Raw genomic sequence first — 24962 nt, forward strand, 5'->3', positions numbered from 1 at the left:
CATTGTAGTGGAAAGTTTGATGAAAACATTAAGTGTATTTAATGGGAAAGAAAAGGCAAAGGGAATTGGAACCATTAGGAAGGAAATTGGAAATAGAACTGTCAGTAACACTTTTACATTAATCTAGGGAGAGACCACACTCAAAAGAATTTTGCACTGTTCTAGTCACTGTGTCTTAATTAGGATATTACAGACCAGTGACTGCGAACCTTTTAGATATGAAGTTCTGAAGAAATGATCTAAATAATTTACAAGCCTCGAGACAAAGTTCAAACAAAAACCATTCATTCATTAGGATCAACATCTTGGTATTTGTCCTGTAGAGCCGAAACTGGCTCCCGCTTAATTGCATTTGAACTTTACCCCTCTATATCCTCCCTTCTGTCATATATCATAATTCATGTTCACCATCTAGGTTGTAGAAATATGATACCCGACTCTGGCCGAAGATATGCATGGAATCCCCCCTCCCATGCCAACCTGATAATAGTCATGGCAACACTTTACATGTTGACATCCGGCTCCCTTCATTTCCCGAAAGTGACCTGTATGACACAAAGACAATTTGGTTCACTCACCATTGGGTCATTTTCTCCCTCTTCCTCACTGTCATATGATTCTGGCGACTGGTTGTCATTGCCTGGGGTTCCACCACTTTTACCTGAGGGGGAAGGGGCCTCTGCAGCCTGGAGGGCTTTTCCGGGCTTTCCCGGATGTGTTGGTGGTCCATTTGGGGCCTTGTTCTGGTCATGCCTTGGGTGGTGGGTCTACCCTTGGTTTTGGGGCTGGGGTTGGGCATGCAGCTGCCATGTGGCCCATCCCCCCACATCAGTAGCATTTTAGCGGACTTCGAGGGAGGGTGGTCTCAGGACCTGCTGTGGTGCTGCGGTTCCCCGTCGGCTGGGTGGTTTCAGGTCAGGTTGACCTCTCCCTTTGATGTCCAGTTTCTTTCTCATGTCATTGGCACACAGCCCGCTGCTGACTTTTGTTGCTCAGAACGACTCAGAGAGTCGATTTGGAATGTTGCAGTATGCTGTTACCTGGGCAATTTGCTTGTCCGGCTTGTTCTGAAAAAAATGCACCAGCAGCCGCTATCGTAAAGGGGGTAGCCTTCCTATGACCCTCCTAAATTCACGGATGTGCTCTTTGATGGGGCGGTCCCTCTGCTTTAGATTGCTGAGTTCCTCTTCTGCATATGGGTTCTCCTCCACCTCCTCAAATTTGGCATCTAGCAGTTGCAGGAAGCCATCTATGTCTTGCAGTTGGGGGGGCTCTCCTCTTGTGGAGGGCTGCTCCTCTTGTGGAGGACTGCTAACCATTCCCTAGCTTCTCCCTCTAGCCCATCTGTGATGGTATTCACCATGGCCCTGGGGGATGGGTAGAGGTGCCCATAACATTCTAGGTGAATAGCAGCTGAATTGAGGAATAGAGCTAGCTGGTTTGAGTCCCCATCAAACTTTCCCCTGAATTGGGGCATGTCATTCAGCCCTTCTCCTCCAACCTCCTGTCGGCCTCTGTATGCTTGCGCCTGATATGGCTGGCCATCTTCCTCACCTCTAGTTTGGAGGGAGGGAGGAGTTTGCTTGCCCTGGGCACTCTCCCTGCTGCTTGGGAGATGCACTGGTTGCAGTTTCGGGCTCCTTCTACTTCTATTGGGTGGAGGAGGGGAGCTGCGCTCCAGTCTGTGTCTCTTCCCCTCAACAGGATCAGATGTCACTCCCCTCTCTTTTGGGTGGCATAATAACCCCTCATCAGCAAGGTGGTCTGGTCAAAATCCTCTCTCTGTTGCTCTATTGCACTCTCCAGGGATTCCATCTGGGGCTTTGGAAGCCTGGCTTGTGCCCAGTCCCACCTCCAGTCCACCCTTGCCAGCTTGCTTGAGACCCTTCCCTGTATCTGGGGACAAGGGAAAGGGAACTCTATCTCAGCTGCCTTAGGGGCTGATTTCCACCAGTACTCATCTTTTCTTGCCTCTGCTTCTGGGAAAGGCATCACTGCTTGGCATTGCCGCATACCTCCAGCCTCTTGTTGACTGATTTTCCCAAATATTGGGGCAGTGCTCGAAGAGCCCGGGATTCAGGAAACCCGGAAATCTTGATAGATTTTTAAAAGTCAGTTTAGTCTCTCTCTGTGAAGTTCCCAAGAGATGACCTAATTAATTTATGAGCCTCGAGACAAAATTCAAACAAAAACCATGCATTTATTTGGATCAACATCTTGGCATTTCTCCTTTGGAGCCAAAACCTAATTGTGTTTGAACTTTGCCCCTCCATCATCTCCCTTCTGTCATACATCATAATTCATGTTCACCAACTAGGTTGTAGAAATATGAAATCTGACTCTGGCCAAAGGTATGCATGGAATCCTCCCTCCCATGCCAACCTGATAATAGTCATGGCAACGCTTTACAAGTTGACATCAGACATAGAGTGCCAAAACTGCATGTGTACACATGCCCAAACTGAAAGATATGTGTGCAAATGTGTGCATGCTTGGACATGCATGTGCACATGTATGTACAGCAGAGACCCGAAGACCAGCTGTCTGTCTGGAGGCAGGGCATCCCAACACCTGCAGGACGGCAAGAGGTAAAATCTTTTTTCTTTCATGAGCTTCTGTTTCGTCATTTGCAGGGAAAGAGAAGCTCATGAAAGAAATGCCATGGAGATGATCTGGGTTGATGGCATGCATGCCAGCAGAGAGGGCTCTGTGTGCTATCTCTGGCACATGTGCCATAGATTCACCATCACAGTTATAGACCTTGAAAGGGGCAAACTTTACAAGAGCTCGTTCTGGCAAGGCTACAACAGATTTGAGTTTCCACTGAAGGAAGGAGAAACATGATAAAACAAATAGTATATGACAATTTAGAGTGATATTTTTCTCTCCCCCCCCCAAAAAAAAATATATTAGAATTTGAGGCCTTTGAAAATGAATACAGGGAGATTCAGGATTGACAGACAGCCATACTTTTACACACAGCTTACATTTGAATTATGGAATTTGCAGCCAGCTCTTTTGGCAATAACAGCCCCTTGGGCATGGTTTCTGGACTGCTCATCAGACTATCAGTGCAACCATTTTAGATGGCTGACAGCTGCTTCCTAAATCATAAGCACTGTGCCTTAAATACTGTGTTTTGCTAACCCCCCTCCCAATCCAGGCTTGTGAGTTTCCCAAAGCAATTGGTCACTGTGTGATGCAAAATAGTAAAATAGATAGGCCTGCGTGGGCCTGATCTGCTTATGACTTTCCCAGTCTTTTAAAAGCTGTACTATTCATTTCTTTCTCTTGTTATAGACTTAAAGAATGCCTGTCATGATGTCTCTCCTTTTAACGACTTGAGTGCTTTTGCACATTAGATTAATCTTCCTTTTATTTTTCTTGTAAGTCTTTTCAATTTCTCCTGGCAGGAATTCCAAATGTATTGTTTTAACTGGTTTTGAATGTTCTTCCTTTTTTCTTCTTGGTACAGGGAAGGAAAGGGGAGAAAATGACCTTGAGTGAGATTATTATTAAACCACTGCTGAGAGCAGAGGGGAAAAAAATTAAAGTCAGGCTAAAAGACGTCTTTTATAGGCACCATTTTTTTCCTAGCATGCCTTTTCTACCATTTATATCTTACATGAAAAGGAGAAACATGTCAGATGAAACTCAGATGCTAAATTTTAACAGATAATACTAAAGCATGTATCGTTGCTTTATCTTTAAACCAGTTTTTCTGGTTTAAAGATAAAGCAACATACATGCTTTAGTATCATATGTTAAAATTTAGCATCTGAGTTAGTTTACATGCGTAAAGGTAAAGGTTCCCCTTGCACATATGTGCTAGTCATTCCCGACTCTAGGGGGTGATGCTCATCTTTGTTTCAAAGCCAAAGAGTCAGCTCTATTCGAAGATGTCTCCATGGTCATGTGGCTGGCATGACTAAACACATTTACACAATGATTTTACCTTCTCACCAAAAGGTGGTTCCTATTTTTCTACTTGCATACTTATGTGCTTTCAAACTGCTAGGTTGGCAGAAGCTGGAATAAGTAACAAAGGTCACTCGTGCTTCGTGGTACAAGGGATTTGAACCACTGAACTGCAGACCTTCTGACTGACAAGCTCAGCATCTTAGCCCACTGAGCCACCGCATCCCTTTTAAATGTTCTGACTGACAAGCTCAGCATCTTAGCCCACTGAGCCACCACATCCCTTTTACATGTGTAAAAGCTACTATTAAGTTAACAATTCTATTTAGACCATTTATGAGAAGAGGTCAATCTTTCATTCTATTTTCTTTGTAACTATTGGTACCCTAAAATAAGATGGATAAGCTTTTTTCCCCCTGATGGTTATTGTATCCCAATCTGCATGAACAGGAATATCTACTCACATGTTGATGAATCTGCATAGGTAAGAATAGTGGCTAAAAGGCTCACTTCCTGAAAAAGAATTGGAAACGCTACCTGGAAAGTCTTTTAATTTATGAGTCAAGCTTTAGTTGATTAATAAAGCCAATAAATCATTTAAAGCTTATCCTGCTTAATAACATGGAGTTTGATTGAATGTAACACTAATGGGAAAACTACAAGCACTACAAACTACATGCATAAGCACAAGCATCAATAGATTTAGACTACTATGAAGTCTGGCATAATTAAATAATTATTGTGAAAGCATGTGTATAGAAGCTCGCCTGATGATGTGAGTTACCAAACCTGTCTTTAAACATAAGGCAGTATTTTTGATACTTCGTGGAACTGCAAGGATAGCTCTTATAAACTTGGACTTTCTACAATATTAAAGATACTGAAAAATCTGACTACCATAAAGAAGCCAAGGGGAAAAAAAATTAGGAAGAAAGAAACTTATCAAAAGAGTAAGCAAGCAAGAAAGCTGCAGGAATAAAATGTGCTCTCTTTGAATGGAAAATCTCAAAACATCTGAAGAATTACACTGACCAACACTAGCTTCTAGGTAAAATGCCTGCTCCAAGATTGATATTCTCATCCTTATATTTCAGTCAGATATAAGAATGGAGAGATAAATACAAGTATATCTACTCTAAGAAGATTCTGTGCATACTCTACAGATTCTCCAAACACTAAAGATATTCAAGTCAGAATATAGGCTTAACAAAGTTATGTGCCCCGCTGGGAGGGTTTGCAGCCCTCACTGCAAGTATTTGTATACCACTGGAGGATTCTGGGAGTGTGAAGAGGAAATCACCAAGAGTAATAGAGAAATTGGACGTTGTCTCATTGGATCAAACTTGCAGTCTGGGAACTGCCTGAATGCCGACAGCAGGTGAAGCTTACAAATAAGAATCTAAATCAGAAAGTCTGTAATATCTGTTTGGATCTGCACAACTCTTAAAAGTAATAAAGACATGGAGGAAGCTCTTCAAAGTATGTATTATTATTAAATTTCTGCCCATGGAGGATTTCTATTATACCTGCAACCGATTAGATTGCAGAAGGAGAAAGTGGAGGGTCTATGGCAGGGGTGTCAAATGGACATCGTCATGGCAGCGTCATGTGACGTGTCAGGACTTTTTTCTCCCTTCACTAAAATAGGCATGATTCATCTGGATCATGGGCAGGGAGTTTGACAGCCCTGGTCTATCGGCAGATCTAGCCACTCTGAGACTCAACGAAGAATTCCTGGAAAATGTAGAAGGTACTCTAAAGTTGAACTCAAGAGAAAGGAAGGAAGAACTACCAGGAAAAATGGAACACTAGAGGAAGAGTAATGGTAGCATATAACTTGGAGGAATGAGAAAAAATGATGAAACTATCCTTGTAATATAATAAAGGCCCAAACAAAAACAATAATACAGGAAATATTAATAAAGGAAAACAAGATATACCTGATGTCACTTTTTTGTTATATATTTTGCTTATGTATTTTGCATGTATTTAGAGAGCTCTTTGACAAGCTGAGGGACAAAAAGAACAAGTATAAAAAATGGAAACAGTTGCTTGTAACTAAAGCAGAATTCCCACAAATAGTCCAAATTTGCAAGGACACAATTTGGAAAGCTAAAGCTCAGAGTGAGCTAAAATTTGCAAAACTTGAAATGCTCTGAATATAGTATAATTAGATTTCACTAAGGCATTTCATAAAGTAGATCACAGCCTACTTCTTGATAAGATAAAATAATGTGGCATAGACAGTATCATAACCATGACTCTTCAGTTTGCTGAACAACCACACTCAGTCTGCATCTACTACATCTATATGAAGGGAAGGGGTTGCGGTGGCTCCTGAGGTTAGGATGATAAATCAGAAGACCACTGAGAGGTTGACAACTTGGCAGTTCAAGAATTTGAGAGCAAGCCACACAACAGAATGAACTCCCATCAGTTTGTCTCAGATGGTGTCAACTTACCATGTTTCCCTGAAAATATAACCTACCCAAAAAACAAGCCTTAGCCTGATTTTCACGATTGCACCTAAAACAAGTCCTGACCCAAAATAAGCCCTAATTAAGCCCCATCCACCACCTGGTTGTACAAGGAGTGAAACTTAAAAATCAAGCTAGGGTGGGGGTGGGGGAGAAGGGGCTGCTCCATATGCCCTGCACCCACTTACCTTAGGAATGCCATGGCCAGGCCTCCATGCCCTGACCCCAGTCATGCTACTACCTGACTTCTTCTGCAGTCACTAATGGCCATTCATGGCAGGACGTGAGTGGCCACTTCTTCCTGCTTTAGCTTTGCCCTCATTTGGGAGCTTGGGATTTCTCCTTCCTACCTTTTGTGAACTTTTGGCTGCCCATGAGGAAAGCAGAAGCAGCAGAGACCCTGGCTTGCTTCTCTCCCCCAAACTCCACCCGAATGAGTCTTTGTGACGCTCATTGTGCCAGCTCCTAGGGCAGTGTCTCATGGCAGGATGCTGCAAGGCTTATTGTGCTGCTCATGGTGCCGCTGCTGCCCCTCACATACACAATGCCACAACAAGCCTTGCAGCATACTGCTGCAAGAGGCAGTGCTGACATGACAAATCTCGCGAAGACCCATTTCTGGTGGAGTTTGGGGAAAAGCTAGCGTCTCTGCAGCACAGATGTGATGAAGTTAGCAGTGGTGCTGCCACTCACACGTGTAATGCCACAACAAGTATTGCAGCATGCTGCCCCAAGAGGCTGCACCACTGTATCAAACCTTGTGGTTGTGCCCCCATTCCCATGTGCAATGGTACAAACAAGCCTTGCAGCATCCTGCCATGGGAGGCTGTGCGAAAAGCCAGCAAGATGAGCCTCACAAAGACTCATTCCTGGTGGAGTTTGGGGGGAAAACAAGCCAGGGTCTTTTCTGCTTCTGCTTTCCTTGTGTGCAGCTAAAATTTCACAAAAGGTAGGAAGGTGAAATGCCAAGGTCGACTGTATCCACACCTTGTGTATTAAGCCCACTTTCTCAGTCTACTATCCAAGTGACCCTCCCCTCCTGCTGAGGCTCTAGGAACATCTCACAACCAAATTCACCCACCATTTCACCATAGACATACTGCTCCTGACTGAGAGCAAATATAAAACAGGAAGAAGCTACAACAGTGGCTCCAACTGTGCCTTCTCGCTGGCCTTGAGCATTATCAGAGAGTGCCAGCAATGTCTTTTGTGGCCAGAACCAAAGTGCCATTTTCGACTTTTCTGGGATGCTGAGTTGCCCTGAAAGATAAGGCAAAAAAAAATTAAATTAAGACACCCCCCAAAAAAACCCTAGCCATTTTTTTCGGGGATCAAAAGAAAATAAGACCCAGTCTTATTTTCAGGAAAACATGGGGGATCAGTTTAAAAGCATGCAAATGCAATTAGATAAATATGTAATGCATTATGGGGCCTACATTAGGTTGAATACTAACAAGACACTTCTGTGGGAAAATAACAAGGACATAAGAGGAGCTCCCTTGGGTGTCCCCTGGGCAATGGTGATGTTACTGGCTAATCTTTCAATGCAGAAGTGCCTTGGTAGATGTTTCTGACACAAATATAGCAATAGTACATGAAGGGAAATATATAGTGAGGTTCCTCAAGGTTCTGCCTTGGGCCCAGTCTTCAACATCTTCGTAAATGACCTAGATTTGGGGATTGAAGCATTCATTAAATTTTCAGGTAACACAAAGCTGGGGGGAAATGCTAACACTTCAAAAAATAGATTCAAAATTAAGAGACTTAACAGACTTGAGCATTGGGCCATATGCAACAAGATTTCGTTCAGTGGTAAGAAAAGTAAGGTCCTGCAGCTAGGCAGGAAAGACTAGAGTAGTGCCTATGAGACAGATCTAAGTGCTTTGGTGGACTACCACTTAAATATGAGTCAGAAGTGTAGATGCCAAAGAAATCCAACACAGACCTGGGATGTACTGTATCAAGATCATGGGAAGTGAAAATTCAATATTGCACTGTTGAGACCACATCTGGAATACTATGTCCAGTTCTCATCACTACAATAAAAAGGCCCTAGAAATAGTTCGGAGAATAGCAACAAAGACGATAAGGAGATTGGAGGCTAACTCCTATGAAGAATGGCTAAATGAATGTGTCAGCGTTCCAAATATCATCCAGAATTAAATCAGACTCCAAGGCAGAGCTTTTCTCAAAGTTCCAATTTAACAAGAGAGACATTTTGGTACATCTGTGGGAAACATGAATCTGAAAGCTTCCTGGGGTTCCCACCCAGTTGAAAGTTCATGATCTTGTCCCCACACCCACAAGTCCATCACATGGTCCAATCTTCCTCTGCAGCGCTGGCATTGCTACCCATCTAGTTCTGGTCAGGTGCAGAGGTGCGCAGACAAAGAATGACCTTGGGCTTCTAGAAAGGAATGTTTTATTTTGGCAACAACATATTCTACAATTCTACTCCTTACTATGCCTCCTCCCAATTATCCCACTAATGAAACAGCATAGTAAAGAAAGAGAGACAGAGTGGCAAGCCAAAGATCCTAAAAGGAATATGACTGCAGGCCTGACAGAATGTTTAGCTTAACAAAGAGAAGATTGAAGGGAGACATGATAGTAATGCTATCGTGCTTGAAGGGCTCCATAGGGAAGAGGACATTGGTTTATTCTCCATAGCATCTTGGGTAGGACAAGAAGCAATGGGTGGAAGCTTGTCAGAGACTGATCCAACCTGGAAACAAGGAGGAATTTCCTGACAGCAGAAACTATTAATCAGTAGAATGGCTCCCCCCCCCCCCCAGTTGCGAGTGCTCCATCACTGGAGATTTTGAAGAAAATATTGGGAAATCATTTCTTGAGGTGGTATGAGGACCATCTCATATTGGGCAGTGGTTGGGCTAGAATACCTCCTCCAAGGTCCCTATGATTCTATTATTCTAACCTGTACAATAAGATTATTTTAGAAAAACATGAATAATGCATTTCCTCAACTCCTTTGAACTAAGTAAAATCCAGGCCATGTCTATATGTGTGATGTTATTTCATCCACTTTGTGTTACCATCCCACCCATTGTGGCATGATATAAAGAGCCACGGAGATGACCTTGGGGAAATCAGGCAGAAATAACAAGATTACATAAGATTGCAAAGAGTCCAGGAAACAGAAAAAGCATGAAAAAGAAGTTCAACTTGAATCCTCTTTAATTAATTGTGATATAATCTAAGAACAGGAAAACCCAGTCTGGCTTTTGAAATTTTGTTGCTATAAACTATTTCAATAAAGAACAGTTGATGTCAGATTTCTGGAGTCCGTTTCTTATCCGGCCTATCTTGACCTATCTGGCCTATCCTATCTAACATGTTACACTTTTAAAAAACATTAAGCATGTCATCGAGTCACTGAAAAATTGTCCATTTCCATGCTAACCAATGGCCCAACCTCAATAATCTCTCCTTTGCAGAATAATGCCTCTGGGTTCAATAGAGAGTATTCCAGATGAAACCCATTATTCCATCTCCTCTAGTTGATGTAAAACCTGGATGTACACACCTTCAAGAGAGAAACACTCTTCTCATTTAACAGTAATATAATCCAGGTCTGTTGTTGCTTACACCACAAGGTCATGAATCAGAGAAAAATGGCCAAGTCCATTAAGTGTTCTCTTCCTTTTCTTATAATAGTTTTCCCAACAGAAAACTTATATTGTTTATCTCCTAAACCTGTTGCCATTCTTCCCTTTATTGCCTCTGTCCATAATTACTAGTAGGATCTGTTCCATGAACAGCCACACTCAACAGATCCTGGCTTCTTAATGTGCTCCTTTTTTATTGTAAATCTAAACACACTGAGCAACCTACACTTTATCTACATGTGGCATTTTTATGCCAGACAAGTTATACCTCAAAGAAAAATGATTGATTTAAAAATATAACCCTGTGGGCTCCAACATAGGTGTCAGATATTTTTTGGTGCCTCTACAACCAGTAGAAACTCATTTGCACAATCCCTGTACCATAATGACTTCTGATATAACAATTTTAAGTTAAATCGGGCTAGTGCAAAGTAGCTTGTTAATTGTTCGCTAGATTGAGACAAATATGAAATATTTTTGGTGACATGGGAATAAATGTATTAATAAATTAAACATGCTCCCAATGCTCTACTTCACTTCTTCAGATAAATAAAGGCACAGAATCCCTTTTACCCTGTCCTTTTCTCTCCTATTGCATTATCAACACATCAAATTCTTTCTGCATCTTTTGCCTTTCATCCACTATCTCACGTGAACCCAAGTGACCCACAGTGAGCAACTAAGGCTTCTATCTCAGCTAGCATACATTTACACAAATAATGGATTCCTGCATGCTTCTATACTCTACAAAATCAACTGTATGTCATCCTTATGAGCCTTCTGTGTCACACAAAAGTGTCACTCAAGCCCCAAAATCTAATAAAACATTAGTCTTCACTAAGCATACAAAGAAAGGGCCTTCTCTTTCTTCCTCCCTCTTTGATGTCACATCTGGCTCTTCTGGAAGGTGAGAGGTGGTGAAGTACATGGACTTTCAGATGCTTCCCCCACCCTTTGCCTATACACATTTATCTCTATAAAAGTATATATTTCTATTTTTTAGCCTCCAGCAAACCCCTGAATACATTATTTCCTACCATTTTTTTGCTTCCCTGCAGAGTCATTTTGCTAACTTTGGGGAGGCGATAGATAGGAGATGAGAAGAGAAAAGAGAAACACACCTGTATGAATCCAGGGAAATTGAAACAATAAATTATATTTTATTATACTGCCCTTCTCCATAAGGACTTGCTTTTAAACTACTTTGGCCCCATACTGCAGGTTTACTTAGGCAGATCAGCTGAATTTTATATTCAACTGATCTGCCTCCTTTCCAATCTGCTTCACTCCAATGTAAAATACAATTCTCATTCTGAAAAATTGCTGGGGGAAAAAATGTGGCAACACATCAGGCACTGTGATGCTGTGGATGGCATGAGCTCTCGTTGGATTTTAAATGTTTTACCAATGTAACTTGGGTTGTTAATTATAAATGAAAATGTATATACTGTATGTCATCTTCTTTTACTAGATTTACTCAAAAAGCTCCCCAACTATGCAAGAAGCATTCGTTGTAAGTCTACAAGGGAAGCTCCTCATCAAACGGATCATCTTGCCATCTATATAAACTGCTTGGCATCTGACTCAGAGAACACACTAGCCTATTTCGTTCAATTTTCCCAGTCTATAGATGCATCATGTCCTCATGTCTTCCACTACCTAAACAAATATAATATCTCCCATCGTTGCTGTTGAGTCATCACATAATCAACAGCCAATCCACCCACCAGCATGAAGAAATCCATGTTATCCACGGTGTGTTAATTAATTCAGTGATTTCATCCAGAGCTACTTGCAGTAGCTTTCATGTAAATGGTACTTACCAATAGACTCCTTTTTTGAGTCTGTTATTTTCGGTGTCATTTTTACTACTCATATTGTAGAAAACAGCATCTTTTCTTTCTCCTAGTCACAATAACGCTGGACAGCAATCAGGGTTTCTTGAGTTTGATTGATCTGTCCAGTTGCAATCAATTCTTTTTGCAAATCATTCAACTTCAATGGACCATTCATTTCTGAATTATTCAGAAGTACCCATGCAGTGATCTTGACAGTTTTCTAGCTTTTAAAAAGCTTCTAGCAGTTTGCCATCCTGGTTACCTCTTCACCAAGATACACAAACATTATACTTTTTCTCAATAATTTTATTTTGTTTAGGCTAGCAATGCCACCCCAATTAGAGACCTGCAAGGTGCATCATGTTAACAAGAGTGCATACCCCAGATATAGGAAATAATTATTCTGCATTACTCTGCAAGATGTGACTTTCAACACTATGTCCATTCATGTGCACCACAATTTAAAAAGGACAGTAATAAAATGGGACAGGATCAGATAAGAGGTATTAAGAGAATGAGGGTCTTGAATTTAATTCTTTTGCGGAATGGGTATGTATAAGAAACCAAATCATGTAATGAATCAACATTTATAAGAATCAGGGTATGTTTAGTCTAAAGAAAAGAGGCTGGGGAGAAATATGATAGCATACTTCATAACTAAAATTTTCCCATATAGAAAGAGGTGTACGTGTTTTGTCCACGCCTAAAAGGGAAAAACCAAACCACTATTAAAACTACAAGGATATATGTAGATTCAGATTAGATCTCAGGGGAAAAAAACCTCATAATTGTATAAGCTGTCACTCAAGGAGCAGGCTTCCACATGAAGGGGCCACTTCTCCTTCCTTGGAAGAATTCAGAGGCTAGTTGGTTAATAGTTTCTGCACTGAGCAAAGGGCTGAACTAGATGACTGCTAAAATGGCCTCTTACTTCATGATTCTATGCATTTTCTCACTGTGAAATGCTTATTCTAGATGAGCCTTTTACTACATAAGTAATGATTGCTGTAAGATAGAATATTACCAAAACATTTCAGAATCATGTTTAATCTGTGCAGGGGTTTTCCCACCCCTTATTACCATAAAGATTCTCACTTATTAATTTATTCCAATGATCTAGTCCAGGGGTGTCAAACTGAAGGCCAGGGGGCTGATTTCAGCCTGTGGGGTGCTTAGATCTGACCTTCAAGGCCACCCTGGAAATAGCCCATTTTCTCTGGCAGAGCTCTTGGGCCACCACAGGCACCCCTGACATGAGTGATATATACCTGGCCACCCCAACCTCACCTCCCAAGGTCAAACACAATGCTGATGCGGCCCTCAATGAAATTGAGTTCCTTCAAAATTAATTTCATGTCCTGTAGCTTTAAGGTGCTGGAAAAGGCAGGAAGTTTCTACAGGACATGAAGGAACCAGGTTAATCTCCAAAACTGAACACTTCAACAAGAGAATAATTATGGAAGCTATCAAAATAGAGAAACACCCCCACAACATGAATAAATGTGACCATACCTCCCGCCTACCAGACATCTGGAAACCAGCCCTAGTCAACAAACGAGCCCCACCCACCAGCCAGGCCATTACAACACAAAACAACAACAGACACACAGCAGCACCTATCAGCACCAATCTTGATACAACCACACAACCAATCATTCCACTTACTGAAACAAAGCCAGCACTCCACACACCCCCACCAAGATTTATAGGAAGATGGGGGATCCGATCACATTTTAAGATGAAAACACCAGCCTGAACATGGCGAGTGAGATCTCGCTGAAATGTTGCCAAGACAATCTCGATCTCAATATATATAATGTGTATGTGGCAATATAACTGGGCACATTCTTGCTTATGTAGGGCTTCTTAGAAGTTAAGCATCTGCAGCCATAATTGTTTAGCTGCTATTTATCCTTGCCTGCAGCTACATCCAGCTAAACAACCCCGCACAACAGAGTGAATGATGGAGAGACATATTTTGGACAGTAATATTGAAAGCAAACAAACATAAGAGATCAGCTATAAATCACACAGATGAAACCAGAGTTATCAACATGGAACTAGATTTCTTGCAAGTGGCAAAGTATTAGTATAATTAGAGATTAAACTATTGGACCAACCCCAGGGAGACCCAGGTTCATCTCTGTCCCCACCTATAGAAACTTACTGAATGACTTTGGGCCAGTAATTTTCTTAGCTCTTCTTATTTGACACAGTTGCTCTTGTAGGAAAATTTAGAGGGGGAGCATGATGTTGGTAATCTTGACAACCTGAATGAAAAATAGTAGAGGAATCAACTAATTGATATTGCCCTAGCACCTTCCTACATCCTGATGTTTTGAATATTGTTAGGTTTTTTTAAAACCTAGCAATATGGGAATAAGGTATGTTAGAGTTTGAACAACTTTTTCAGAAAAGAAAGTTAAGAAGTAATTGCATCATTTTTTTTAAAGTAGCTTTCTGCAACAACTGATTCAGCTTGCCAAAAATACATTGGCACAGACTCAAATAGATCCCCTTCTCTGTGTAGTGCTTTGATTCAACAATAACCAGAGGGGCAATTATCAGGTGAATAAAACAAAATTGGCATCCATGGTATAGGGCCTGGTTACTTAGGGAAGCTCCTGTCTTCCACAGCATCTGCCTAGCCAATTTGATTTTGCTGGATTTTCGCACTCCAGGTACCAATTGATTAAAACAATGCCATCTATCAGGATTCTAGAAATGTGCCTTCTCTATAGCAGTGCCTGCTCTCTAGAATGAGGTTCCCCCAAGATCCATATGAACCTCATTGTGCTGTTCAAAAAAGCTGTGAAAATCTTATGCAGACCTTTGGCAAGGGACAGTAACACCACTTTGCTTCATTATGTTTGCCAACTTTTATCTTTGTCGTGTATGTTTTATTTATTTCATTGCAATTTCTTTCTTTGTGTTGTGTTGTTGTGAGCCATGCAAAATAATTGAGAATAGGGTGATATACGTGTTTCATATATTATGGTTCATCGCACAGTCAGCCAGATGTTCAGACTTGATCTGGCATTTTTATCCAACTATTGAGTCCTTCCCAAGGACCGGCAATAGGCAGTTATTTGATGACATTAAAGGTATTGTTACAGGATGTAAGCTTTTAAGAGCCTCAGTGGCGCTTTGATTAGAGTGCAGTACTGCAGGCTAGCCTGTAATTTAGCAGTTCCAATCCCACCTGGCTCAGGATTGACTCAGTCTTCCATCCTTCCTTCCAAGGTAGATAAAATGAGGACTCAAGATTGTTGGGGCCAATATACTGACTCTGTAAACCACTTAGAGAGGACTGTAAAGCACTGTAAAGTGGTACATAATTCTAAGTGCTATTGCTATTGCTATTTTGCAATTAACTGATGGTGATTTTGTCACTGTCAATCATGTTAAAAGGCTGCTCCAATTGTTTTGAAATTACATCCAAGGGATTTATTACTATTAGTACTATCTTTGCTTTCTTTTGCTACAATCATTCTAGTTCTTTTGCAAATCTTTGTATTTTGTTATCATTGCCATTTTATTTGCACTTATTAAATCACTCATAAAACACTCTTCAATCTCTGTAATAGTCTCACTTTTTTCTAATATTTTCCCACCGACCCAATTTCAGTCCAAATAGAATTGCTAAAATTTGGCCTACATCCAGTCAACCTAGAACTTCATATTCTGCTTTTTTTTCTCCTGAGTATTGGTCTCATATATTTATTTCCAACCTTTTAATGTTATTACTTAGTCCCTCAATAAATATCTCAGATATTAATGTTTTTTCTTGTTCTCTGCAATGTTATATAAGGTGAATATTTTCTCTCAGGGGGGGGGGAATTCCTGTCCAGTTACAATTTTGTTACTTTCTCTTAAATATGTACTACAATTAATACTATCCATTAATAGGATGTAAAATCCAGCCTACAACAGATTCAGAAGTCCATGCAAGTTCCAAGGAGTCAGCACACCATTATCAATAATTAATTAAAACAAAATGAATTTTATTTGTTCAATGTAATTCTACTTAAACAGGAAAGACTTGAAACCTCCTATTACAGCCAGTAAATGCACTGAAAGGAAATAAACCTTGAACCAAAGGAAAGCAGTTGTGAGAGAGACTGTATTGATCAGAAAGATGTTTGCATTTAGTTTACAATAAATACTGTGCAGTAGAAAGCATAGGTCTTCTGCATTTTAATTAAATCCACTAAAGACACATTTCAGCACAGGTAATCTGTTTAATATATCCCAAGTCTGCTGTGTAAGAGATGTTGGTTTCACTACCAACCGGAGAATCACTGCAATATGCAACATCAGTCAATGAGTGTAAAACTTTGTTCCACTACAGTCACTCCAAAAAGTAAGAGGTTTGCTCCTAAGAATGAGGTTAGCTGATCCAGGACTTCCACTGTTTATTTGGAAGAAAAATGCTCTCCACAGCACAATGTCCAAGTCAAGTTTCTATGAGCTGAATATTAATAGGCTGCTGAAATTTGCCAGATTGTTTTCAGTCTAAGTCATGAACAGAAATCTGTATAAAATTTCCTGCCATTTTGAGGCATAAAATATACAAAGATAAATGTATGTACCTTAAAATTATCTTAGCATGTTTACCCCTCTCCTCCCCCCCCATCAAATACCTCAGGGAGAAAATCAATCAGAAATTCGTTTCCCCTTGTCTGTGACATAATGGCATATACTTCAAATCAGTGTTTCTAAAACTCAATAATTTTAAGATGTGTGGACTTCAAATTATAGAAAAAAACACTAGGCTAGCCTCTACTTGAGCATATCCAGAAAAAAAACCTCAGACCTTGCCTTCAGTAATTTAGTTCCTTTGTTGAACTGTGTTCTTACCTTTGGGATTTCCTCCCTGGAAATCTGCTTTCTTGAAATTTAAAATTAGGAATATTCAAACTTGAACCATTCTGGAAATCCAGAATGTACTGTCTCTCCTTCTCCACCAATCCCCAGACCAATGGCAAATTATAGATTACTGACAGATCCGTGAATCTGCCATTCTTCAGGGAAAGAGAGGGACTCTGATTCATTATGCATCTTTATTGTTCTTTGTATACTTTTATATTTTATTACACTCCCTCCTATACATCCTGCATCCTGTAACCATTGATTTATAACCTTTAGCCTGGCACCTGGGTGCTTTGGCATTTTCTCACCTTTTGGAGAGGGAGGGCCATGGAGGAAAGTTCCCTTATCACTTTCTCAGAGTGGCTGGTACAATAACATTTTTACACTTGCGGATTGGCTGAATCCACACTGGACTGTTGGGAGGAGTTTCCAATTCCTTCATTCTAACTGTATGGCCTGAGGGCCCTCAGAGCCTGCTTTGTTTTTACCTTGCTATCACTTTTATTCAGTAAAAGGTTCCTTTTGAAATGCTAAGTTTCAAGAGTTTTTACTTTTTTGAATAGGGAGTAGAAACTGGGCCTTACAATTACACTATTCAGGTGTCACATTGGCAATTTCCCACATGAAGTTCAAACCAGAAATGACTCAAGATATGCTGGATGTGACCCAGCCCAAACACATACCTAGTTTGGCTGGAGCATCGTGTCTCATGACACCCTGAACTCCCTCCAGCTCCATGGATTTACTTTTAGAAACTATCAAACTGTTCATAGAACAGCATAGTGTCCCATTCCCTCAATAATTTCCCTCCCAAATGTCTTCCCACTGGCTCTCAGTGGAAGATTGTTAAATTGGGTGGAATATTTAAAGAGATGGGAAAAGATTCACAACAAATCAAATTGGATTGATTGAGAAATTTTCAGCTGCAATCCTACATAGTAACCAACTCAAAGATTTCAAAAAATTCTATTATTCCCTAAAATCATATAGGATAAGGAAAAACTCTGAAGGTGGCATGGCAGATTGGCCTCTATTGTTAAGGTTTTGGATTTTCTGTTTTACATATGCTGTGCATTTGTTTTTATATTTCTTATTTCCAACCAAAAATTCAGAATTTCTTGTATAGATTTAGCAGAAAAGCAAGATAAATGATCAGTGACAGTTTTTAAAGTTCTATTGTCCCTGACTCATCCAGAGACATCTAATCATTCTTTCTAAATGTTTGATGTTCATGAATATTCTAGTGTGTTCTCTCTTCTAGTCCTATTCAGCAGGTGACAATTCTATGCAAAACTTGTAATAATAACCCAATTATGATTGCAGATTCTCTGTATATAGCCTGGGGACCCAATCTTTCTGGAATCCTTGATACATATCCCGCTTGAATCTGTACAAATGGTTTGAGTTGATCCCTGTTTTCATTCAATAAGCAAAAGTCCTTCCATTTATGGAATCTATGGGGCTAATCTGACTTGGAATTTATGCTAGGAATTTGTGAAAAGAAGGGATAAACTAAATAAAGTCTTGGTGTCACTCTCCCCATTCCCAAACCATCACTATTGCAGTACAGCAAATTCGGAAGAAAGAGTCAAAACTAAACACCAATGGTTAAAAACCAGAAATGATTTTTAAATGATATATATTCTGGAAGAATATACTGTATATATTATTCCAAGTACCCTTGAAACTCAGGCAGCACCAAAATTGGCTTATTCTAAAACAAGCACATGAGGCAAGGAACACACAGTATTCACCATCTGGCTAACAAAGCCTGTATTTAATACTTGATATTGAGCTTCTTCTAGCATACTGTGATAATACAGAAAACTTTTGTGGAGCAGTTTCCATGTCTAAGCTAATACTTTAGGCTTCTACTGACATGGGAAACCTCCAGCATTTAGATCATTATACCATATTGCCATTGGCTCAACTTTTAGGATGTTAAAAATGCTACTTCTTTTATTCTCCTGCTCTCTTTTCATAACTAGATGAACATATACATAAATGAAAGGTACAATACGTGCATATGTATACATATACATCTAATTCTAACCACAGGTAAAATGCTCTTTTAATACACAGCTTGTACCAAATTAACCGTATATTTTTCAAGAAATGGACAAAATGATAGCATGTAGATTAGTACATTTCTTAACATGAAATTTTGCAAGGAAAATAATGATTTATTTTCTTAGCATATTCACTGTTTGAATGCATATTATTCAAGCACAGGGCATGCCATATCTAGTTTTCTTGCCCTCATTCATTAGTTTTGTGAAATAGTCATTATGAAAAGCTTTATATATATATTTTGCAGTCACAGTTTCATTTAAGTATGAACACATAAAATGTGAATAGATATGAAAATGAAGGAGCTTGGGTTAAAATGATGATGACCTCATTTTATTCAAGTTCTCATGACCTATGATTTTGTCTGCATATCTAGACTTTTAATATTGAAGCCTTACAAAAATATTTATGGTTACTTGATTAGTATATTGTTTGAAATATCTGATTAAGCAAATATCTTCTGGATGCAGTATTCTTTGCTGGAATTCCAGTAACTAAGAATTTTGATACCATTGAGAAGACATGAAGTTATAGTTCATCAGAGGTCTATCTTTGGTCCTCCTAACATACTAGAGTCACATATTAATCACTGTACAACTCATTAGCATTGTACTTTGCACAGTGACTTAGATTACAATCTGAGGCACACTAGAGCATAGGTTTTCTGCCACTGACACAAAAAGTTTCAGGATGCACATCCACAGTCTTAAGATAGTGATAGCAGGAAAACTGTGCCTTTGTTACAGTCTAATGTCTGGAACAATTTCTTCATGATAAAACAAGGCGCAAAGGGAAAAGCGGGGTGGAAAATGCATAGAAATCTTAATTTCAGGAGACGTGAATACTATACATAATCTGTTTCTTGCTTAAGAGATAACAAGAGAAAATAACAAATTATTTTCCTCTTCCATGAAGGGCAAAATTCAGAGAGGTCAACATTAATTTTACTAACCCAAGTATATTTTCTTGGTGACTTTAGAAAACTGACATTTTCTGGAACTAGAAAGTTATATAAGGATTTCCACTGCTAAACTTCATTCTGCTGTAGAAAAGAAATATGGATAAAGTAGTATCTGTCTGGCAACAGAATACAGGAAGAATGTCCATGTCTATTACAAATTATTCTATGTTGAATATAAACAAGCAACAGGTATAAGATTATTATTTAAAGATATCAATGTTAACTCTTTCCTATGGACAATCATAAGTTTACACAATTTGTTTTGGCGCCAAAGAGTTGAACTATCCAAAGTGTATGGGTGCAATTATTTTGCCTGAGAACTGCTTGCAATTTAAAGAAGTCATTTTTAAAACCCCAAAACAATGTTTTAGCTCATCACAATTATTGAGTTCATGACTTATTTCAATGCCAACTCTTGAAAGAATGATAATATTACATGTCAACAAGGTGACTCAGCAAGCTTAAGGTATGCATTGCATCAGCCCACAATATTTGCATTTTTGTAAACAATCTTACTTTTTTTCCTTGTTTTAGCTTTCCAATGCAGCCTTGATAGTTGCCATCCCAACAAGTTCAAGACAAACAGCAGAATTCATGTATAAAGAACTTTAGACCCTTTTTGAGGCAAAAGTGGTTCTTGGGCAAAAAATCCAACTGACTGATCAACCCGGAATGTACTCATAACTACTGTTCTTTAAGTCAGATTTAGAATATTCATTTTGGGATCTTCATTTTGCTTACATTGTTGCTGAAAAATGTTCACTGCAGCATCATATTACTTTGGTTTATATCGAGTGGACTTTCCATAGCAACACATTTACAGGTACAGAATATTAAAAGGTGAAGTTTTATATAATTCTTTAAGCAATCCATTCATAACAATATATTCATGAATAATAGCAGCTTTTATTGTTGCTATAATAGGAAAAATACCCATCAAAATACGTACGTACGTACGTACGTACGTACGTGCATGCATGCATGCATGCATGCATACATACATACATACATACATACATACATACATACATACATACATACATACATATATATATATATATATATATATATATATATATATATATATATATTCTCATATATAACAATGAGCTATAGCTTGTTTTCAGTTATTTATTGAAATAATACTGCAGCAAATGTTCATGATTTAGCTAGTGTACTCTAAAAGTTGAGATAAAGCTGCATGATTGTCAATACTATCAAGCTTGGTTTAGTGGATAGCAAATATTCCAAGTTGGCTTGTGTTTTTAACGATTTTGTGCTTATGACTTAGGAGCAAGTTTAAGAGAACTAAGTGAGACAGTAATACACACAATTATTCAGTAAATTAAAGCCACACAGATTTTAAAAATGTATCTAGTATTTTCATCTGTAAAGTATGTATCAATTACTCAACCAGATGAGATCAGTGTATAGGAAATCTCTCCCATATGTTTTCATAAGTTATTTTGGGAATTACATAAGAAGTACAGATAGCTATTTATGACAGGACAATCATTATTTTGTTTTCATACATAAAAGCTCTTCCCAAACTTATATGAAACATATGAAAAAACTCAGACTGAATAGATAGAAGAAAACATAACCAAATGTGATGGCTTACTTTCTAACCATTAATATTCTAAACGAGATGTTTGGTGTCAATCCATCTTTAATTTACTACAGATCTACAAAAGCAGTTAAATATTCATGATAAAATGTTTTAAATCTTTTCTTCAACCTCCTTAAAATGTACGATATGCAAAAAAAAAAAAAAAAAGATGATCGGGAAATAAATCTAAGCCCCAAACTATCGTATTGCAATGCAGCAATGGGAACTGCAGGCTGGCAAGTTGCATTGGGAGGAGGAGAAGAAAGGGCATTTTTGTTTACAGGGTTTCTTTCTTTCTTTATTTCTTTCTTTCTTTCTTTCTTTCTTTCTTTCTTTCTTTCTTTCTTTCTTTTCCTTCCCCTCTTGATCCTGCTCTGCAAAAACTGTGTCAACTTTCACAATAGAAATGATAGCCAGGCCGATCAAAGCATCATAAAATTTAATTTCTCTTCGAACAGAGTCTTTTTATTAACTTTTTATTGTGCCAGAGTCTTTAAATAAACCTTGCCACTAAATATATTTACTAAATTGGCTACCAAGTAGTTTCCCCATGATTGACAGATTGATATCCAACTTCATTATTGTATGGATAGATGTGCACTTGCTTGTTGCCTGGAATAATCATTCCAGGCTGATATGCTTGTCTATGTGCATGCATGGGTGGGCATTCTGCATGTTCATATTATCTCATCTCACATCCAGTTATCAGTTGTCTCACATGGTGTGCAAACAACCAAATCTATGCACAAGGAAAAAACAAGAAATTCCCACAATTCTACTTTAAAAAGTGTGTTGCTGAATTAATAGAATCCCTATCACTTCTTTGGAAAACTAATGCCAGATTTTGTGCTAAACAAAATGCTCAAATGAAATAGCCTTTGATGGCATCTCACTTACAATCCATATTCACCTCCAAAAGAATAATTGCAAGGTAGGGAGATTAAGTTTCAGATTCCTCAGAGACAACACCTGTAAGTGAAGCAAGCACCAGAACTTGTTGAAAATTTAACTTAAATTATCAGATCTATCACAGGAAACAATCCCATTTGGCATGTGACATTACCAAAACATCTCACTTTTCAACCACAGAGAGAGATGGAGAAAGAGAATGCTATGAAATTTGAGTAAGATTAGTTCCTTTCTCTGCAAAGGACACTACAGGGGAAAAAAGGAATCAAAAATAAATCTGAAACTGTACAAGAAAGCTCCACTAACAACTAACGCATCTTTGAGAAAATCTGTATGATAAGCAGCCGTTTAGAAACCCCAACTAATTTCCATTTTGCTATCAATCTGCATTAGCGGAGAGTATTTGGAGCTGCTTTCTGAACCCACATATTCATTTTAGCTGAGCCTGCTGAAATGCACAAAGGTGGTGGTGGGGGAAGTGGATACAAGGACTCCAATCAAAGTTATTGCTAGGTAAGAAGGGGTTATGGGGAAAGATACAGATTATATTCTATTTGCCTAGAAAAAGAGGCCACAGAACGCCTTCACATCAAACCTCCAAGATACTGCTTTAATCCACCATATATCAGCATCTTGCACAATTCTTTTTAGATAGATAGAAAATAGATAGATAGATAGATAGATAGATAGATGATAGATAGATAGATAGATAGATAGATAGATAGATAGATAGATAGATAGATAGATAGATAGATAGATAGATAGATAGATAGATAGATAGATTTCCCAGACACTTTACAATGCAAACGCTTAATGCGACTGGTAACTTTAGCGAGCAAGTGCTGTCCATTCAACATGGGAGTACAAAAAAATAAAGAACATTATAAAAAATACGGTAGTGAAGATCTTGGACTTACCTGTCCAATAGTCGCCCCTGAAAACTTCTCCAATGAAAACGAAAATCCCTCTAGTTCCCCCGGGGATCTTTTAAGTTGACTCGGAGCACAATAATCAACGAGTTTTTCAGATGGTCCATTTACTAATCATCCAGCTCAAGGGAGGGGGAGGGGGAAAAAACCGGAAAGGTGTCCAAGAGACTTTGCAAAAAGTATGTCCAGGTTTCCAAATGAATCGGGAAAAGGAGGCATAGAAACCAGTGGCCCGAGAAAAGAAATTCTCCCCGTCTGCACGGTACACCTCGCTTCTCGCTCTCCAGAGCGGGAGAGCAAAGCCGTCAGTGGTAGCTTCCAATCTCTGCCGTCTTATGCTGCAGATGGTACATCTCGCTCCTACCTTCCCAATTGGGCAAGCGATTCAAAGAACAGGAAAGGCAGCCGTCTCCCCCCACCCTCCCCGGGGGTAAAAACAGGTGGACTGTCAGCCACTCACTCACAGAACCCGATCAATCAAGAGAGGTCCGGGGCGATCAGCAGAGACAGTTCTTTGCAGGATGCCCGGATTATGGCAAGGTTATTAATCTTGCTTTGCTGCATCTCCCTCCCACCCCGTGCATTCAGCCGCCTGCATTGAAATGATTGCCAGCTCTGTCTCTGTCCCTCTTCCACTGCATTTTGCTCAGCCCTCCCTTTGCTGCAAGTAAAACACAGAGGAGGGAGGAATACTAATAAGGTGGTTAGCTACCGTTTTCTCCGAGGCATTCTACATAGGCTGTGTCTCTGTGTTAGTTCTGTGTCCAACTGGGCATGAGATCAAGAGCAGGTCTGGCGTCCGTGGACTGCCTTGTGCATGGATGGAAAGCGCATGCAGCAGCTTCGTTTGCACTGGCTTCAGCAAAGCGGGTTCCCCATTTGCCCCATGCAAAATTTATTTGGGATTAGTTCTTTTCCAGAGGATCTCACTTTATTGAAGATGTACAGGAGATGAAGCATTCCGTTCTCCTCCACCTAACACACACACATACACCCCCCCCCCAAAAAAAAAGCCCAAGGCCCTGGACTCGCAGTTAAAAGCAAAAGACCTCTTCCAAAAGAAAATGAGATGAAGTTAACAAATATGGCTTTGAAAAGTGCAGGTCAGTCTATGCTCTACAATGTCCTCTTGCAGACCTAGAAATTAGAGTTAAAGGCAGTTCCTGAAACCAGCAAGAACATATAAAGATAAGAGACTGCTTCGGTATAGAAATAACATTGGAAATCACCTCGTGAAGGAAGGGATTTTAGGAGTGGGCAGCCCCCTTCTCTTTCATTCTTGACTGATTCTCCTGGGTGTCAGTGAGGAATTCTCTTCGTCTCTTTCTTGTCCCAGCATCACAAAAGAAAATAAAACCAGAGATGCGCATTTAGCTTGGCATTCTAAGTGTAATGCATTGCTTTTAATGACAGGCCTTGCAGCAAAGAAAAGAGGAGTCTAAAAGGTTGGCTAAGCAATGGCTCTCCCCGAGACTCTATTCATCTGTGATCATCCATGTACAAATTCATCTATAGAGCTGCACTCAGTAGAATTTGCTCTCTTGGACTACAAAAACAGCTGCTATTTGTGCCAATGTTCAAGCAGGTAAATTCCTTTTGGCTGTAGTCCCAGATATATCCAGCAGATGCTGCTAGTTATAGCTCAGTCAGGAAGCAAAGGAAGAATAACTTGTGCTACAAGTACGAATGGAAAGTATTCAATCAAATTTACCAGATACACACTGATTTACAGTAATTTCTGTGGTGGGAGATA

General features: G+C 39.5%; 1 protein-coding gene across 3 annotated transcripts in view; it reads right to left on the reverse strand.

Moving 5' to 3' along the window:
* The window catches only part of LRRC4C (leucine rich repeat containing 4C), a 758407-nt gene extending 734986 nt beyond the window's left edge, over nucleotides 1–23421 (reverse strand). For all 3 annotated transcript variants that reach the window (XR_015697285.1, XM_087719843.1, XM_087719837.1), the window contains exon 1: nucleotides 23198–23421. The gene's annotated coding sequence lies outside the window, so the exon portion shown is untranslated. The remainder of the gene's footprint in view (nucleotides 1–23197) is intronic.
* Between the last annotated feature and the right edge of the window lie 1541 nt (nucleotides 23422–24962).

The sequence above is a fragment of the Thamnophis sirtalis genome, unplaced genomic scaffold (genome assembly GCF_051295495.1).
Source record: "Thamnophis sirtalis isolate CommonGarterSnake01/CBP01778 unplaced genomic scaffold, rThaSir2_p1.2 scaffold_1, whole genome shotgun sequence".
Taxonomy (NCBI): Eukaryota; Metazoa; Chordata; class Lepidosauria; order Squamata; family Natricidae; genus Thamnophis; species Thamnophis sirtalis.